The sequence below is a fragment of the Corvus hawaiiensis genome, unplaced genomic scaffold, assembly GCF_020740725.1.
Source record: "Corvus hawaiiensis isolate bCorHaw1 unplaced genomic scaffold, bCorHaw1.pri.cur U_2, whole genome shotgun sequence".
NCBI classification, from domain to species: Eukaryota; Metazoa; Chordata; class Aves; order Passeriformes; family Corvidae; genus Corvus; species Corvus hawaiiensis.
Genome location: NW_025963275.1, coordinates 12501 through 18145, shown reverse-complemented (window position 1 = coordinate 18145; position 5645 = coordinate 12501). Strand labels below are relative to the sequence as shown.

At 51.0% G+C, this 5645-nt stretch overlaps 4 long non-coding RNA genes across 5 annotated transcripts in view; all 4 read left to right on the top strand.

Moving 5' to 3' along the window:
• The first annotated feature begins 1903 nt into the window (after positions 1-1903).
• Positions 1904-2473, top strand: LOC125320841. Its single transcript, XR_007201297.1, has 3 exons — positions 1904-2044; positions 2189-2310; positions 2433-2473. It is a non-coding gene; the product is annotated as an uncharacterized LOC125320841 (long non-coding RNA).
• Positions 2474-2572: 99 nt separating this feature from the next.
• LOC125320842 lies at positions 2573-3928 on the top strand. Of its 2 annotated transcripts, none has more exons than XR_007201299.1 (6): positions 2573-2692; positions 2818-2897; positions 2975-3259; positions 3626-3666; positions 3766-3807; positions 3902-3928. It is a non-coding gene; the product is annotated as an uncharacterized LOC125320842 (long non-coding RNA). The 2 variants fall into 2 exon arrangements; XR_007201298.1 differs by having other exon boundaries at positions 3626-3688; positions 3902-3923.
• A 1027-nt stretch (positions 3929-4955) lies between these two features.
• LOC125320844 lies at positions 4956-5251 on the top strand. Its single transcript, XR_007201301.1, has 3 exons — positions 4956-4989; positions 5068-5116; positions 5205-5251. It is a non-coding gene; the product is annotated as an uncharacterized LOC125320844 (long non-coding RNA).
• Positions 5252-5470: 219 nt separating this feature from the next.
• Positions 5471-5645, top strand: part of LOC125320843 — a 689-nt gene continuing 514 nt past the window's right edge. The window contains exons 1-2 of the long non-coding RNA XR_007201300.1: positions 5471-5512; positions 5597-5645. The exon at positions 5597-5645 is cut by the window's right edge and continues 75 nt beyond it. This is a non-coding gene — a long non-coding RNA (uncharacterized LOC125320843). The remainder of the gene's footprint in view (positions 5513-5596) is intronic.

Below are 5645 nucleotides of genomic sequence, written 5' to 3'. Positions count from 1 at the left end.
CCTGGGAGTGACTGTGACAAGAGCTTTCCTCTTATTTCAATGAAAGGGATCTTTCAGCTTAGCTTGTTTTCAGTAGGTGCTTTTGGTATCTAAAGCATCAGAGGCCTTAAAGGCACTGTGAAGAAGATAGCATTGAACACAGAGAGTGTATAAGTTCACAATTTTTGGTTGTGCATTCAGGGGTGATAAGGTGCTTTTGCGATTTCTGTTTTTGTTCTTGTATTTTTTTTAGGAGTTGTGTAACTTCCCGCAATTCCAGATTGCGTTGAGTGCGATACTTCAATTTTTTTCAGCAAATGCATTGTGTCCCAAAAGGGATTTGCCCCATGTCAAAGATGATGACTGAGATCGAGGCTTCTAATAGTCAAGGATTGTGACTGGGAGAGGGAGGGGGTGTGCAGGGTATTGGACTAGGGGTTATTGTGGGGAGGTTTTGAAGGCAGCACAGTAGGAAACAGTGTCCATTTGGGGCCCCCTAAAGCTTTTCTACACGTGCAGCAGATGCATTTACGTGCGTCTTACGGCCCACAAACGCATCCACTGCACTCACAGAAATGCCTCGTAACTTTGTCTCTCGCTAATGCAGGTGCCCATCATAATAACAGCCACAGCCTTGACATGGGCTAAAGCCAGAGACTTGAGGACCTAGGCGCACTTAGGAGCGAGCGAGCAGCTGACTTGTTGGGATTTGGCCCATGTGCTCCTAAACTCGTCTATTGATTTTGGCTCTTTTTTTATCCAAGAGGCTACCCGGCAATTGCGGGGCCTTCCAAGATGGCCGAGGCAGATTTATTTCGCGTCCAATGCGGATGCACATCGCGGATCATTTGAAAGATAAGTTGGGTGCCACAACCTGGGGATGGGATGCCAGCAGAGCAGCGGGTTAGAAATTCCTGGGAGAGATGTAAAAATTAGCAGAGGGGAAAGGGGATGCCCTTTAAGGGGCTTCTTTGGACAGCTAAAGAGAGCAGCTCTACTTTTGATTGCAACCGTAGGACATGCAGAGCAGTTCCCCTCAGTCTTGTGCTGTCTAGCATGCTTTTGGGATCCCTTGGATCAGATATCTTTGCCTTTTCCCTTTGAGGGCCTTATTACAAGCATTGGCTGCCATCTCTAGGTTCTTGAATATTTGTACTTTATCGGCATGATGCCAATATAATTTGTTCTTTTACCGGCGGGCTCAGCCACATCTTGGAATCCCATCTTGGAATCGCATCTCAGAAGCGTCGAGTCGGATGCCTTTTGAGGCCTTGTTCCTGGCTCTATTGCCATCCATCCTTTGCAGCCGTGAGCTGTCATGTCCTGGGGCTTCTAAGACTGTAAGGATATGGGGAACATTCTGAATGTAGCATTGTCTCGCAGCCATCTTGATCATCGTGACCAACAGTCCTTCTCACAGGTCATTGTTACAGTTTTTTTCTTCTGCTCCGTAGAGCCTCCACCATCGCCATACCATCAGTCATCTCTTTGGCGTTGTCTCGGTCCTTGCCATTATTCTTCTTCCTGAGAGCTTTTTTTATCATCCTAGTGTCACACTGTTTGTAGTATAATGTGTAGTTTGTGTTTAGCCTGAAACTGCTCTGCCCTGTGGAGTAGACTGGGGGGGTAGGTGGAGTAGAAAGAAGACTTTACGGGGAACTTTTTGCTTTGTTTAGCCACCTGAGCCACACCTCGGATGGAGCAACCGCAGCCAGTTCATGCAAGGTTCGGTGGAGGCATGGGAGAAGTACTGCAGTGTCTCGCAGTTTTCTAGTCATTTGTTTTAATGCATGCTGTTTGCGGCTCCTAGATGGTTTGCTTTGAGAAATGAGAACTTGGGGAAGGCGAAGCTTTCCCTGTGTGCCTGAGTGACTTTGACAAATAATTTTTTTTGCAGAGGGATAGGATGTAAACCAGACAGACACAAATGGAGGAGGCCAGAGGAGCACAGCAATGAGGTGGGTTGGCACCTGAAGCCCAAGCTCCAGCCTGACTTTCTTCAATGCTTACCCCGTTGTTTGGCTCTTTGTTTCATTAGAAGATGCGAAGCGCTTGGTACGGCCAGGTACTGGTACCGGGGGCACCATGAGCCAGATGAGTATTGGTGACTGAGATGAGTATTGATTCCAGCACAGAGCTGGATGTTACCGGAGTTTTAATGTGTTAGTAATAAAACTATAAACATCCTTTGTTTTTTTGTGTTTTACAGGTGGTCTGAAGCATTCCAACCGCTGGTCCAATATGACAGAGGCCCTTGCGGAAAGAGGTCACGGTCAAGCGGTTTCAGATGGAAACTAATCCGGCAATGCCATGCTTTCGGACCCTATGTCGGTACATGCCTTTCCGTTTTGTTTTGCCCTGTCTCCCCCGGGAAGGTCCATTGTCATTCAGCTTTTCAGGGGAGGTGTAAACAGTGGCTATGTCACCAGATTGTTCTTTGTCTTAATTTTTAGGAAGTAAAGCCAGGTATCACCAATCAATGTCAAATGAGTGAAGTGAGCAGTGACCGGTGGACAGAACCAGTTGTTATTGCATGGTTGCCACGTTCTGGTGCAGCTCTAAGCATCCGTTGTTGTTTGTATGTTTAAGGTGGTCCACTTTTTTATGCTGAATCGCCTTGCCACCGGCTGATGGACCCGGCTCGCCGCCATCGTGAGCCTGTTGGAAGTATCACGGGACTCTGTGACGGAGCCTTGACCTTTTCCATTTGAAGGTGCCCTCCACGTTGAATTTGGCAATGGCTGAGGATTTGTGGCAAGTTGGGGGAGGGGGGGAGGAGGGGTGAGGGTCCCCTCAAGTTTCAGCCATGCCACGTGGCCTTGTCTCCTCTTATCTCAGGTATGCCCTGTGACGGCGGCGTCAGACTGGGAGTGCGGCCGGAGCATGTGGCCCGAGGGCCCTGGCCATTTTAGGAGATGGTGAGTACAAGAATTGTTGGGTTTTGGCCAGTGTGCCACTAAGTTCACGGCTTGACGTTTGGTTTTCTTTCTTGTAGCCAACTAAGAGACAACAGCCCGGTGACGGCAGGAACTTCCCAGATGGCGAGGCGGCCTTCTTTCACACCTGACCTGGATTCGCATTCCCGGACCTCCGAGAGATAAGTGGAGGGCTACGCCTCACAGAGGGGATGAGAGCGATGTGCCGGGTCAGGACTCGTCGGAAGGATTTTTGAATTAGCTCTGGAGACGGGGATGTCCAAGAAATGGCCCCTTTAGGCCACACGATGGGAAAGTCTCACTTTTGATCACAATGCTGAGGCACGTAGGACAGAACAGTCCCGGTGCGTGTCGTGTCACTCGTCTATCGTGTGTTCTGCGTCTTTTGGGCTTCTCGCATCGTGTGTCTTTTTCCTTAGCCCTTAGAGGTGACTGGCGGCCTTTCTTCTCACTGGGAGTTTTCTCTCCGTGTTGCACCCCCTTGTTGGTCACGTCCCGTGTCACAGGGGCCAGCGTGGGTTTGGCCCGGAGCTGCTCTGCCCTGCTGCATAGTCTGGCATTATAGGTGCGATAGGGCAAAGCCCGGGGACTTGAAATTTGTTGTGTAGGCTGTAGTTGCCATCTAGATGGTATTCCTAGATTGACACGAGGTGCCTGTAGCCTTTAAGTTCTCATGCAGCGCTTTGACTTTTGTCATCACTGTCTTTCAGACGCAGATCGATTCTATCTGTGGTGGAGCGCTCCATACTAGGTGAGGGGGTTCGCACAGGAAGGTGAGTTGCCGTTTGTGTTTGCAGGGCAAGTGTAACGCGGTGGCTCTGTTCCACTGTTGTTCTGTCCTCATTTTTAGGAGGTAAAGCCGGATCTCAGCAGTCAATGTCAAGTGAGCGAGGTAAGCAGTGGCCGCTGAAAAGAAAAAGTTGTTCTTGCTTGGGTGCCAAGTTCTGGTGCAGCCCTTAGCATCCATTGTCATTTGTGCGTTTTAGGCGGTCCACTTGCATTACGCCGAACCCTCTCGCAGAACGGCCGACGGACCCGGCTCGCCGCCCTCGTGACCCCTCCGCAAGTATCGCAAAGCTCTGCGATGAAGCCTTGACCTTTTCCACGTGACGGTGCCGTCCGGGTAGCCTTCGGCAACGGCCGAGGAGTTGCGGCGAGTCGGGGAGGGAGGGAGGAGCGAGGGTCCACTCGGGTTTCAGCAATGCCACATGGCCTGTCTCCTCGTAGCTCAGGTATAGCCTGCCACAGTGGCGTCAGCCTTGGAGCGCGGCCGAAGCGTGCGGCCCGAGGACCCTGGCCATCTTAGGAGATGGTGAGTACAAGAATTGTAGTGGCCCACGTCCCGCTAAGTTCAGGCCTTGACGTTTGGTTTTTTTTTATCGTAGCCGACTAAGAGACAACAGCCCGATGACGGCAGGAGCTTCCCAGACGGTGAGCGGCCTTCTTTTGCACCTGAGGAGGATTCGCATCCCTGGATGTCCGAGAGATAAGTTGAGGGGATGCAAGCGGGGTGTCGGGTCGGGGCTTGCCGGGAGGGAATATTGAGTCAGCTTCAGAGATGGGGATGTCTAAGAAGGGGCCCCTTTAGGGCCCCTAAAGGGCAAGTCTCCCTTTCGATCACAGCGCTGAGGCATGCCAGGCAGAGCAGTCCCAGTGCACGTTGTGCAGCTTGTCTATTGTGTGTTCTGTCTCTACTGGGTGTCTCGTGTCTTCTGCTTTAGCCCTTCGATGTGCCTGCGGTCATTCTTCTCACCGAGAGTTTTCTCTCCTCGTTGCTTCCCCGCATTTGTCATCTGCTGTATCACGGGTGCCTGTGTGGGTTTTCTCTGGAGCTGCTCTGCCCTGCTGCACCGTCTGGCATATAGGTGTAATAGGACAAGGCTCGGGGACTTGAAATTTGTAGTGTAGAGTGTAGTTTGGCCTCTAGGTGGCATTCCTAGATTGACACAGGATGGCTGGAGCTGTTAAGTTCTCATGCAACCCTTTGACTTTTGTCATCACTATCTTTCAGATGCAGACGGATTAAATCCGTGGCAGAGCGCCCCACACCGGGTGAGGGGGTTCCCGCAGGAAGGTCAGTCACCGTTTGTGTTTGTAGGGCAAGGGTAAATGGTGGCTACGTCACAGCATTGTTCTTTGTCTTTATTTTTAGGTAGTAAAGCCGGATATTGATGTTTAAGGTTGATGGAGTGACGTAAAAGGTGACTGGTGGACAGAAGGAGTTGGTATTGCTCCAATATCAATATCTGGTTCAGCTCTAAGCATCCATTGTTGTTTGTTCCTTTTCAGCGGTCCACTCACAAGATGTCCCGGCCCAGAATGCCAGAGGCCAGGTGGGTGCAAGCTTAAGGTATCGGTGTGGCATACTTCAGTCAGCGTGGGGAGGTTGTGATTTCAGTCTCTCTGCATGTTTTTTTGCTTTGTTTCTTTGCAGGTGCTGCCACCGCCCTAGGCGTGCCAAGGAACAGAGGCGAGCAGGCAAGTTGGCATTAAGGTGGGGCGACTAATAGGCGGGCGGTATGCGGCAGCGTGCCAAGCTTGTACCTTTTCACTTTGCAGGTCTTCTCCAGGCCACCTCCAGAGTCGGATGATTTGAGGTGCTCTGGGGCAGCAGTGTAGAGGTGCCCTGGGGATTAATCTTCTGGAGGGCGATAGTCACATTTTCTGTTTTGTTGTCTTAGGTACCATGAGCCGGTGTGGAGCCAAGTTTGGAAACGGTGTAAGAGACAG